This window comes from Eptatretus burgeri, chromosome 1 (assembly GCF_056783735.1).
Source record: "Eptatretus burgeri isolate ZD-2024b chromosome 1, Ebu_testis_v1, whole genome shotgun sequence".
NCBI classification, from domain to species: domain Eukaryota; kingdom Metazoa; phylum Chordata; class Myxini; order Myxiniformes; family Myxinidae; genus Eptatretus; species Eptatretus burgeri.
This window is the reverse complement of record NC_140961.1, coordinates 70,487,962-70,501,524: the sequence shown is the minus strand read 5'-3', so window position 1 is coordinate 70,501,524 and position 13,563 is coordinate 70,487,962. Positions and strand designations below refer to the sequence as shown.

The following is a 13,563-nucleotide window of genomic DNA, read 5'->3' as shown; positions in this document are numbered from 1 at the left end:
ATTGCCTCGTTAGCAGTATTGTTTGTATTGCCTCGTTTGCAGTATTGTTTGTATTGCCTCGTTCGCAGTATTGTTTGTATTTCCTCGTTAGCAGTATTGTTTGTATTGCCTCGTTAGCAGTATTGTTTGTATTGCTTCGTTTGCAGTATTGTTGGTATTTCCTCGTTTGCAGTATTGTTTGTATTGCCTCGTTAGCAGTATTGTTTGTATTGCTTCGTTTGCAATGTTGTTTGTATTGCCTCGTTTGCAGTATTGTTGGTATTGCCTCGTTTGCAGTATTGTTTGTATTGTCTCGTTTGCAGTATTGTTTGTATTTCCTCGTTTGCAGTATTGTTGGTATTGCCTCGTTTGCAGTATTGTTTGTATTGCTTCGTTTGCAGTGTTGTTTGTATTGCCTCGTTTGCAGTATTGTTGGTATTGCCTCGTTAGCAGTATTGTTTGTATTGCCTCGTTAGCAGTGTTGTTTGTATTTCCTCGTTTGCAGTATTGTTGGTATTGCCTCGTTTGTAGTATTGTTTGTATTGCTTCGTTTGCAGTGTTGTTTGTATTGCCTCGTTTGCAGTATTGTTGGTATTTCCTCGTTTGCAGTATTGTTTGTATTGCCTCGTTTGCAGTATTGTTTGTATTGCCTCGTTTGCAGTATTGTTTGTATTTCCTCGTTTGCAGTATTGTTGGTATTGCCTCGTTTGCAGTATTGTTGGTATTGCCTCGTTTGCAGTATTGTTTGTATTGCCTCGTTTGCAGTATTGTTTGTATTGCCTCGTTAGCAGTATTGTTTGTATTGCCTCGTTAGCAGTGTTGTTTGTATTGCTTCGTTTGCAGTATTGTTTGTATTGCCTCATTAGCAGTATTGTTTGTATTGCCTCGTTAGCAGTATTGTTGGTATTGCTTCATTTGCAGTATTGTTTGTATTGCTTTGTTTGCAGTATTGTTTGTATTGCTTCGTTTGCAGTATTGTTTGTATTGCCTCGTTTGCAGTATTGTTTGTATTTCCTCGTTTACAGTGTTGTTGGTATTGCCTCGTTTGCAGTATTGTTTGTATTGCCTCGTTTGCAGTATTGTTTGTATTGCCTCGTTAGCAGTATTGTTGGTATTGCTTCGTTTGCAGTATTGTTTGTATTGCCTCATTAGCAGTATTGTTTGTATTGCCTCGTTCGCAGTATTGTTGGTATTGCCTCGTTTGCAGTATTGTTGGTATTGGCTCGTTTGCAGTATTGTTGGTATTGCCTCATTTGCAGTATTGTTTGTATTGCCTCGTTAGCAGTATTGTTTGTATTGCCTCGTTTGCAGTATTGTTGGTATTGGCTCGTTTGCAGTATTGTTGGTATTGCCTCATTTGCAGTATTGTTTGTATTGCCTCGTTAGCAGTATTGTTTGTATTGCCTCCTTTGCAGTATTGTTTGTACTACCTTGTTTGTATTGCCTCATTAGCAGTATTGTTTGTATTGCCTCGTTAGCAGTATTGTTGGTATTGCTTCGTTTGCAGTATTGTTTGTATTGCTTCGTTTGCAGTATTTTTTGTATTGCCTCGTTTGCAGTATTGTTTGTATTGCTTCGTTTGCAGTGTTGTTTGTATTGCCTCGTTTGCAGTATTGTTGGTATTGCTTCGTTTGCAGTGTTGTTTGTATTTCTCGTTTGCAGTATTGTTTGTATTGCCTCGTTTGCAGTATTGTTGGTATTGCCTCCTTTGCAGTATTGTTTGTATTACCTTGTTTGTATTGCCTCATTAGCAGTATTGTTTGTATTGCCTCGTTAGCAGTATTGTTTGTATTGCTTTGTTTGCAGTATTGTTTGTATTGCTTCGTTTGCAGTGTTGTTTGTATTGCCTCGTTTGCAGTGTTGTTTGTATTGCCTCGTTTGCAGTATTGTTTGTATTGCTTCGTTTGCAGTGTTGTTTGTATTGCCTCGTTTGCAGTATTGTTTGTATTGCCTCGTTTGCAGTATTGTTTGTATTGCTTCGTTTGCAGTGTTGTTTGTATTTCCTCGTTTGCAGTATTGTTTGTATTTCCTCGTTTGCAGTATTGTTGGTATTGCCTCGTTTGCAGTATTGTTTGTATTACCTTGTTGGTATTGTTCATTTGGAGTTTGCTCAGTTATATGGTATTGCGGTTCATCTTACTATATGTAAGATGTTATGAGTTCTCTCACGGGACATACCAACAACCTCGGGTTAATCGACATAATAAACAGTTCCTCCTCAGCATTAGTTAAACTCACTATTCAGATCTGGTCCGGAAAACTTAGCTTGGATGAAGTGGAAGCAGCAGCTGCAGATTCAACCCACACGTGCAGCAAACCCCGAACCGGATATGTTGTCGTTGGTGTCTAATTCATTCAAAGATGGCTTTTTAAACTCGCTTGGTTTCATCTTCGCGAGTGTAATCATTATTCGCGGCCTGACACGCGGTTGCCGTTAATTTGGGTTTCTTGACTTCTAAATACAGTACTATTTGCACGGCTTCGTGGGCAGGGCTGATAGGATGGCGTAGATGTACGCACTCTCCCTTCTAAGCTGTCGAGCGTGGGTTTGAATCCCGACCAGGCTATAAACTCTTATTCCGGTGTTTAACGGGCAGGGTGATTTATCAATGTGTGCACTAGGTCGGATGTCCCGTGTGCGAGCATTCGTTGGTGGAGGTTAAAGACCCCATGGTGTCCTTCGCGAAGACTGGGTGAGCTATCGCCGGCATCATGAACAAATTCCTGCCCGAACTACTGCTGGGAAGGCAATGTCAAGCCACCCACTGCAACCCTTGCTCAGGAAGCTGCTTCCGTGGCAGCTTCGCTTATGTAGACAGAGACAGACATACGGCCTCGTGTGGTGCTACGCACAGTAAGGGACCCGTCCTTACACGTGACATATACTCGTTAGCTGGGTGACAATGACCACCTCACCTGTGTACCTGATCCACCTGTAACCCTTCCCTTTATCTTGTCCCAATCTCCTCCCCTACTTTATTAAATGGACAATAATTTATCTCGAATGGTTATTTAATCCCATGTACAGTATAAAAAGGGATTCATTATAATTATAGTCTCTGTGAACTTGAGATACAATAATGTAGTACAGGTATATCTGCAATAATAAAGCACAAACGGTTCCTCATCACTGTGAAAAATACCTCTTGGGGTTGGTTGCAGCGTCTCCTGAGTTTGGCTCATTAGCTGCGGCTCCAGGCAGCGTTGCTAAGCTTATCCCAGGAAGGCAAAGCTTACATATCCTGGGCCGAGCATCCAAAATGTATCTAGTTTTTGATTTTCATGACCCACCTCGTGGAGCTACCTGAAATTTTGCATAGATTTAGATAAACAAAAATCACTTAGAAAGAATTCTTAACTCGTCAGTGCAAGAAGTTGCACGTTAATTGGTTATGCTAACTCGCAAAGCCCTATTATATAGCACCATATTGTGTCCATTCTGAGATAGCTGTGTATTACTCTATGGGAATTCTGATGTCTATGTATTCATATTATAGGGAGACTACTCGCATTGTGTTTTAATCATTTTATTTTAAAAGTACAAGCAAAAATAGGAGTCTTTCTTTGAAATGAATTCTTTCATGTTTAACACGTTCATGCACATCAATGTAAAACACTGTGGTATCACACAATGATGACAGGGTCACTGTGTCATGGAGCATCTACTCCTCATCTGATTCTTCGTCATCAGAATCTAACTCTTTTGTGGTAATAGAGTTTCTGCAGTCGACAGACTTGCAAAGCTCCTTTCATGACACACCACGCCGTCGACAAGAACATGTTCCTTTGCCTGTACAAGAACATGTTCCTTTGCCTGTTAGTATTGCTTCCTTTGCAGTATTGTTTGCATTGCCTCGTTTGCAGTATTGTTAGTATCTCACAGCTAGTTTTCTTTCATGAACGATATGTTCGTTCAAGCAAGCTGATCGGAGCTGGAGGCAGATCACCCCAGTCAATGTCTAATACATCATCTACAACTTTTCATCCATGTCCTTTTGTACTGGGAATTGGTGGAAACTGTTCCAGACATCTAGTGTGTACAGCAGCCTGGTAATTTGCTCTCATGATATGCTTCTTGAGAGAGTCTGCATTGGGTGGAAGACGTGCCTCTGATTTGGTTAACATAAGGAACAGATTGTATCTGGCTTCATTGACTTTCTTACAGTCCTGCCCATACATTTTGCAAACAAATTTCTCCCCACCTTTCACCAATTCATCACTAACTGTGAATGAACTCCCCAACTCTTGAAAGACAGCATGGCAAGCAGTGTCACTTGCAAACAACTTGAAGGCTTTGGGTTTAGACTTTCCATGAAAAGAGCTGACCGAATCACAACGTGTGAAACAGTGGAGTGATATCAAGGCTTTGCTGATATCTGGTCCCAGATGTGAGCTTATCTTTGATAGACTCAGGGTCCTCCTATTGTTACCTCTTCCAGTGTGGAACAATACCTCTGCTCCAATATGCTCAGCCATGGTGATTCCAATCACAAAGACGTCTGTGTCAGGATTTTTAATTAGGACCGAGTATGGGGCCCTATCTGTTGAACTTGATGGCTGATGTCCATCAGCATACTGGCAGTGAAGGCAAAGACGAGTATCTGCTTCTTCATGGTTACACTCAAGTTCTGGCACAGAGCAAACAATCATTTGCTCATTCTCGTCTGTAAACTCATGGCACTCCCCATCATGAGCAACGAACACCTTGACTTTCTTCAAACATTCAGCTGGTTTCTTCCTCCAAGTCTGGAAAAAAAAAACCTCATGTGCTCTGCTTTGTTCTCGCCACATGCCAGAAACTTCCATTGGTGAGGTACCTGCTGATTTGCACTGTAGATTTTTGTTAGCAAGCTGCCACCCACTGAACATCTTCCCCTCTCAGCTTTCTTGATGCTGTCTTTCCTGTATAAACAACAAAGTGGACAACACTCGGAACACTGAGGGCCAACTCAACAAGTTGCTTCAGAAGGTAATCCGCAAGCTTGCCAAATGTTGAAGGGATACTCCTTGGGGATAGTTTTTGCACCATAACCATGCCATCGATAATCCAGATGTTTCCAGGCAGAATGCTGACTTCTGGAAATGGCTGTACTTGTGATTCAATGACGTGAAACAAGGAAGACTTTGCTGTTTTGTTTACTGACCCATCTGGATGTGCAAGGGAGAGCAGAAGTGGGCCTAAGTTGTATTTTAGCATGTGACCAATATCCAGTTTCTGGATATTACCAATAATCACAAGTCGCTAGAACAGATTTCTATCAGCCATTAATGTCACTTGCTTGCCTTTCACTTGAGATGGAGTTGATTTGGTTCATTGACTGGAAGGTCTTGGTCTTCTCTTTCTTCAGTGGTTTGAACATATCTTCACTGCCCTGAAGACGTTCCTTGCAGTACGAGATGAATGCCGCATCTCCCTTCTCCCATTGCATTCATGTAATCTGCAGATACCACCTTGGATGCTACAGCACCAGAAGCTATGTGAACTAACTGATCATGGCTGTCTTCGAAGGGATTAATCATTGCCTCCAAGACAGTTACCACCTTGCAGATATCCTCTTCATCTCTCTGTATTTGTGATGACTGCAAGTCCTTCTGACCTCTTGATCTCTCATCTTTCCCTGCCAGTTCTTCACATCTCCTGGAAATGGCAGCTCTCTCTTGCTGGGATAATATCCATCTTGAAACAGCTCCTTTTTGAGTTGTGAATCCCACCATTCCTCCTTTTGTTTTCGTGCATCGGTTGCAGGTCTGCTCGATGGCTTGATCATAGGCAACTTGTGAAAATCCATGATCAACTTTCCTCTGAACAGAGAAATGGCCTTTCATGAACTCCTGGTGAACTGCAGGATGAGATGAAGGGAGGTCACACATTTCAAGCTGGTAGGCTGGCAAATAGCCTGCATCGTTCACGTGATCATAAGCAAATAACCATGGTAGAAATGATCTCACAGCTAAGAGATGCAAGTTACAGTTCCCTTCTCTTGTTGCTCTCAGGAACAGTAGCACCACTTCTACCATCTTAATGTGCGAAGACCAAACTGCAAACGTTAGATTTTTTGACTTATCATTGACAAACTTGTCATACATTGTTGTCACATTTTGATATAGATCTGAGGACACAAGCTCTGTGAAAGCCTCCTCTGGAAATGTTGCATTCAGTTGGGTCATTAACCTTTGTGCTTGAAGTTTATCCTCTTCTGCAAGCGAGTCAAGAAAACTTTGCCAGCGGAGGCGTTCCATTGCTTCCACCACACACTTGTGCATACGAATACTTCGGTTACAGTGATGACCATTCATTGCACCATCCAGAGATCCTTGCGCAATGATACCTGCTTCGATCACCAAGGTCTCGAGACCTGCATCTCTAAACCTTTTTTCCGATACATGCTAACATGGCCAGTGAAGTGTGGAAAGCACCAAGACGAAGAATTACCCATTCAGAAAATCTCTTATTACCCCATCTGATTTGTTGGGCTTTGGAGTATATAACTTGATCAAACACGACAACCACCTCTTCTTGCTTGAAGGCATCTGCTATTTAAAGGAACTTCTCGAGGACGGTGTACACAGTGTCATACTCTGTTGGACTGGCATCGATAATTGGTAGATCGGCAATACTACACATCTCTGGAACCTCCTTTTGTCGGAGAGTATTGCAGCCTGTCCAGACAGGGAAGACCCTATCAGATGGATCTGCCAATTTCATCACGCACAGAGCCAGATCAAGCTTTCTTGCCAAACTTTGGACTGGTCGATGATGTCTATCCAGAAGATCAACGTGTTTTCCATCTGACTTCAGTCCAATTCGTTTGCTCCCATAATACTTCTTGATGTTGGGGGATGGTGGTTGGAAAGATCGTTCCCTGTCTCTTGGGATGCGTACAGACTGTGATGCTTCAGAGGTAGATGGACACCACTAGAGAAGTATGCCATTCATGTTGTGTGTGTTTCCCTTACCACTCACTGTTTCTTCCCCAAAATCGTTGTTGGCCCACACTAGATATCCCGAGTTCCAGCTGGAAGTATGCTGAGCCCCTGTGCTAGCTGTATCTTTGCTAGGGCAGTATCATGTTCCAAGGTGGCTGAATTTGACACACAATGGCCATATCCATTTAGCAGCCCAATTAATTTGGCCAAGCCGGTCAGGTGTCTAACCGCCATGGCAAGAGACGTTTGTTTGGGTAGAAGTATTCTTACTTTTGCTTTGAGATACATCATATCCTTGGCAACTAACAGTAGACGGTGATGCACTTCATCAGGAACATTAACTATTCCAGATTCTCTGGGCTTACTGCTTGCTCTGGTGGTTCATGCTAGAAAGTTGTAAAGTTATGTGGGAACTATCTCCTTTGCCTTCTCAATTGTGATATCAGCAGCAGTAGGAGGCCATTGGATAGGGTTTGGTGCATTGTTAATGCTCTCTTGCAGGATTTGGGCTGCATGAAACATATCTCTAAGGTGATGAGATGATGACCCTCCTGGTTGGTTTTCATCTACACTCACCATTTTCACTGGACAGCTCTTTAGCAGCGTCTTCAACCACCTCTTCAACGCCAAGGGTTTCTACAAACACAATGTCACTTTCTATTTGTCTTGATGGTCTGGCAAAACACAAAACAGGATGTGATCTTTTCAACCTTGCCTTCAAGTGGCCTGTCTTGTAAGATGAAGCATCAGTGTTCTCTATTTCTCGAACCTCCTTGATGAACAGCTGATTTAGCTTGGAAAGTCTCAAGATCTCCTTTCCTCGGATGATTCGCTCCTCAATGACTTTTTTGCAGAAACTGATGTACGACTTCTCATACATTTGTTGCTGATATTCTTGCTTGCTTATTTCTACAGACTTCGCAACAACCTTAGTATATCTAAGGTAGCATGATTTGTGATATCTTGCTTCAATAGCTACAAGATCTTGGTCCCTAATGTGCAGTAATAATGCTTCATCTTGCTTCATAGTGGCGGCAGCAGCAAGTAACTGCCCACCATGTTTTGTTTCACATTGAACTAATTTCTCTACTTTTCTCTTACCAGAACATTGTTCTTTGATGTATTTCATGCGTTTGCAGATGATGCATTGCACTGGGAGGACACGCTTTCGATCACACTGTCGATCTTTTGATTGTTGACCATCACTGACATTTATGTTGGACCGAAGCAGTCTCTTGGGGGCTGGGTCAGGTGGCTCATCATGATGGGCTTGATCTGATCCTGCTTGAATCTTGTCAGCTTCTGTGAAATGAAAGAAGAGACCCTGTACACTAACCATAAATATATGTCTAATTAAATAAATCTGATAAAATGACTGAATATATATTCGAATAAGAAATATATATATATATATATATATACTGGTCGCCTTTATTGTGTCCCAAACAACATTTAAGGATTAATAAGTGTGAAAATTTCACTCCACTTCGAAAGAAACGTTCTGCAATAATCATATGCAATACAAGGATAAAAGCACAATGGAATGTTGACCTGAGCTCTACCTTATAAGAACCTGTTGAATGAAATGAATGAAAATATTTTAAGTTCAAACTGTCTGATTACTTTTACAGATTCCTCATTCAATTATTTTATCATTGTTTTCTCTTTTTTTAATGTCATTCAAAACATTCCTCAACAAAATAAAATGATAAACAAGATTTAATATCATCAGCTTTAGATTGGCATTACCTTTCTTCCTTCTGCATCTGGCTATTGCTCTATTGATTGTGGTAATGTTACAAAAGTGGCGATAGCACTCGGCATGATACCCTGGAGTACAATGCTGCCTCCTGATAAGAGAGAAGAAAGAATTTGTAAATGAGTCATTACTTCTTTCCGTAAATTGAAAAAATACCATTCAAGCAATGATATACACTCAGCACTGTATTTTATTAAGTCGGATGGGAAATGAGCAAGAGAGTGTAGATTACTAGGAAGAAGATAAATATAAGTGACAGCAGAATTTAGAGCAGAACATACAGTCGGATTAATGACAGTTAGATTTTATAGTATAGTAATCACTGGGTATTGATTTTTACCATTCTGTCAAAAATTAGTTAATGGTAGAAAGGAGATCCTACCTTCCAGATCCGTCACATTCATCATCATCATCATCATCATCATCATCATCATCATCATCATCATCATCATCATCATCATCATCATCATCATCATCATCACCACCGGACGCGGCATCAGCAGCTACAGCAGCTGCAATCCCCACACCGAGCCTGTGCTGGCTGTGGTGTACTCGTAGCGCCTTGACAGCGACCTTACTTTCGGGGCTTCCTTCCACATCAATCCACTTTGCAGCACATTCCTGAAATTTCTTGATGCTTTTCTCACTAAAAGGAATTACTTTGCTGTGGGTGTTGATGACATGCATCAAACAGAACCCCGAAGGACTGCCTTCAGAATCTTCGGCAGCACTCGCATCAGCCAACATGTACGACGCCATGACAGCTAGTGAGTTTCCAGCTGACCTTCTGGAAGCACGTGATTGGTTGATGAGCGCCTGCAACGAAACGCGTGATTGGTTGATGGGCGTGATGCTGTGTGCCAAGAGCGCTGTGATTGGACGATGTTTATAAGAAAATTGTCACCATTTCGGGTGGTTTTTTTTCTTCCATATTTTGAAAAAATGTGCAAGTTTTGTGCTTGATGAGTTTCAGATATGATTTCTATCATATTTTCACACAACATATTATAAATACAGGTAGATACACGAGGTGGGTCACGAAACGAAACTAAACAAGAGCTCGGCCGGCATCTTTAGGTCCGATGGCTGTGATGCAACCCACGTACCACGTACCAGGCTGTTTTCAAAAGGGTGGCGATAGGGGATCTGCACACCAGTTTAAACCTGATGTTTGTTGTTGTTCTTTTGGATGGAACCTGTGGCTACTGGTTGCATCATTTTCTGGAAGCGCAGCTGTGCTGCTGATGCAGTGCCCCTGTATCCATTAAGCTGGTACTCATTTTGCCAACCTCGGAAGGATGGCAGACTGAATCAACCCAACCGGTGTTAATTCAAGGGTCGAAAACAAGATCTTAAGCCAGCTACCAGGCGTTACTACCAGTTCTGAGGAAGCACGTCAACGAATCAAGAAGCGTTTGCACTGAAAAAAATCTTCCAACGCTCCCGTTGAGCTCCCAAAAACACGTTGCGATCGCTCTGCAGGTGTCGGGACGTGTTCAACGTCCACCTGCACAGGTACTTCAAGCTGGCGCTCGATCATTTTCCGGGAAGCCGATGCACGGCCGGTGTCTGGTGAGTTTAGTGTGACGATTGCATTTTTTTATTTCTCTTATGCATCGTCCAATTGATCGAACACGTTGTCTGATCGGTGCTGAGCACGTTCCCACTCTCGTCCTCCCTCCTCCCCCCTCCCTCCTGCCACGTCACTCCTACGCGATTCCTTGCCAACGCCTGACGTCACAGGATCTGCCGTCGCTTCTCGGCGCTGTGCTTGGTGAAGGAGGGAGGACTGCGAGCCGACGAACAAATTTCCCAGAGACGACAATTCGAGCTGAATCCGGTGCTGACACCGTGCGGAGCTCAGTTGGCGATGTGGTGACGGCGGAGTGCGATCTTTTTGATTGGGACACCGAGATTGAAGGTACCGTACACCTCAGCTGTTGGCGCTTTTGATTTGTAACCCTTGATTCCCGGGCCACGGTGGAATAAGTTATTGCTTGTTCTCTCAGTTTTCTCTTTTTTTTTTTTTGTCTTCTTTTGCATTCTTGCTTGTTTGTTCATTTTTGTTGCCATTTTAATCTCCGTGCGTCCTCTTCCCCCCTCTCGCATGTCGTCGTCTCCTCACAACTTGGGACGGATTATTAAACGTACTGCAAGCACGTTGCTTTGACCGTTGTCGGTGCTCGTGTTGTGTGTTGCAAAGGGGAAGTGAAGTGTGTGACGCTGGTCTTGAGAATATAAAGCTCGCATGAGGGACATCTCAGGCATGATGATGATGGTGGTGGTGGTGGTGGTGGTGGTGGTGGTGGTGGTCTGAGGGACTCGACGCCGAGCACGGAGCACCGGTTCGTGGACGAGTTCGTGGCTTCGGCAACACATGAGAGCCTTTCATTACGTCAGTGATCAATCAAATATTACCAGCAGCACATTGCTGAAGCATTTGGAACGTCCGCGACAGGGAGGGAAGATTTCTTGCTTTCGTTATTTCCTTCCGTTTCCAACAAATTACAATCGCACACTGACCCTTCATTTTCGGATCCAATCTTCTCCAAATTTGCCACCGAGGTTCCCTGGTGCAATGCACTGACTCCCGCTCTTTTATTTATTTATTTATTTATTTTTAACCTCTGCTACCGGAGGTGCACGGAGGTTATGTTTTGAACCCTGCTGACAAAACTTGCTGGATGAGTCGGGTAGGTGACGAGGAAGAATTGATTCAATTTTGGTGAAGATCTGAATCCAGATCCAATAATTTTATCAGTGATTCTTCACCATTGAGCGATTCGGCTGAACCGATATATTGTTGTGGGCCGGGGGTCGGTGGCGATAAACGACCACCAGGTGGAGCAGTGGAGTTGTCTCCCACCGAACACCCGGAATTTATAGGTCGTCACCCCGGATAACTCCAGAGTCGACGGGTCACCTAAGGACCGTGGACGCCATTACCTCGACCGCGAGGGGTCGGGTTAATTGCCCAATTTCAATATACCTAAGTACCCACGTGGCAAAGCTACCGGGGAATTCACACCCTCGACGGGCCTCAAGCGGGACGAGCCGTTACCGTGCTCGAACCGTGTGTAACCTGAGCGGATGGTTACCGAGGCCTGTCGGTCCAATTGAACAATTACAGCAACAACGGCCTTCCTAATCCCCAATATGCACCGTGGCAAACCAATGGCAGAAATGACAAAGAACGAGCTGGTACATTCAACAAGAGGGGAATTAATTTACAATAATCGGGGAGGGGAACACAGAGCAGAGTTATCACAAATAAAGAAAGGTATCAAATGTACAAGCAATTCCTTAAACAATTCTACTTGGAGACAGGGCCCATGGACACACACACACACACGCACACACAAATACCCCAGAAAGAGATGGACCTCGAGGTCTTTATTGCCCCTTCAGCTCAGAGGGAAGACGAACTGAGGGAAGAGAACGTGCTGGCTACCTGGCCGAGTTCGCGCGGCTGGACGACCACACCTTCCCGGAGCACTAATCGCCAAAGAACGAACCAGGGCAGCCGAACCCAGAGGAGGCAAAACAAGGTCATCTCCCATGATGAGATGGTCGACCGCTTGTAGTAATGCGCCAGACGAGACGCCTCGGATGTGCGCCATGCAGTTAGCCGCAGACCCAGACAGAAGCGCGCTCGAGTAGACGACACCCACTCATCAATCCTTTTTCCGTCGCTTTTTTGGGGCGCGGTCCGTTCCCCCGTCGCCTGCTCCCATTGGGTGGACGGCGTGTCGCGGCTCCGCCTTCTTGCAAAGGACCACTCGGCTTTGGTCTGCTCATAGCCCATTGGGCGGAAAATGACGCATACTCTTATTTGGCGCGCATCGAGAACGAGGCACTCCATGCTCATATTGGGGCCAAGCCAGAGCGAAACGCTTCGTAACCATGTTGGGTGCTAAATCCACACCGCCTGGGGCATGGAATGCTGCCCACGCACACATGCGCTCACGAAGAGCACCGACAATGCCAAGAGCAGAGTGGTGTTGTTGTCGTTGTTGTTGGTGATCTAAAAATCCTAACTATAAAATAATTCACAGCGCACGTACAATTAATCACCCATTAAACAAAGGACAGGACCCTGCCTAGAAACACATACCAATATAACTGATCTATAGGACCTGGATGTTGAGTGCTCATGGCTGCCAGATTCGGAACAATATAGCATGATATCTCAGAAAGTTGTGGACAGATTCGGACGAAACTTGGTGGACAGGTTGGGTGTGTGACAAGGTACAAGTGATTCAATTTTGGTGAAGATCTGAATCGGGATCTGAAATTTTTAAAAGTCATTCTTCATCATTGAGAGATTCGGCTAAACCGATATATCGAACGATATCTCAGAAAGTTGTCGACAGATTCGGATGAAACTTGGTGGACAGGTTGAGTGTTGCAAGGATGAATTGATTAGATTTTGGTGAAGCTGTGAATCCGGATCCTGCTACTAGAACTTTTAAATGATTCTTCACAGTTGAGAGATAGTTCCAAAAATTATATATAGTACGATATTTCAAAATGTTGGGCATGGATTCAGACGAAACTTGGTGGACGCGTTGGGTGTGTGAAAAGGAACAATTTATTCAATTTTGGTGAATATCTGAATCCAGATCTGATAATTTTTTTCAGTGATTCTTCACCATTGAGAGATAGGGCGAAACCGATATATATATATATATATATATATATATATATATATATATATATATATATATATATATATATATATATATATATATATATATATATATATATATATATATATATATATATATATCATGATATCTCAAAAAGTTGTGTGCAGATTTGGACGAAACTTGGTGGACAAATTGATTCGATTTTGGTGAAGATCTGAATCCAGATCCAGCTACGAAAGTTTTTAAATT

The 13,563-nt window shown here is 43.2% G+C and overlaps 1 protein-coding gene and 1 pseudogene across 2 annotated transcripts in view; one reads left to right on the top strand and one right to left on the bottom strand.

The window, feature by feature from the left end:
• Positions 1-3,295: 3,295 nt before the first annotated feature.
• On the bottom strand, positions 3,296-9,537 carry LOC147034696 (uncharacterized; annotated as a pseudogene). The gene is made up of 3 exons (XR_015059821.1): positions 9,048-9,537; positions 8,656-8,756; positions 3,296-8,208 (listed from the first exon to the last, which is right to left on the bottom strand). The product of XR_015059821.1 is annotated as an uncharacterized LOC147034696 (transcript).
• A 219-nt stretch (positions 9,538-9,756) lies between these two features.
• TMEM184B (transmembrane protein 184B) overlaps positions 9,757-13,563 on the top strand; it is a 95,297-nt gene continuing 91,490 nt past the window's right edge. The window contains exon 1 of the mRNA XM_085887378.1: positions 9,757-10,586. The gene's annotated coding sequence lies outside the window, so the exon portion shown is untranslated. The remainder of the gene's footprint in view (positions 10,587-13,563) is intronic.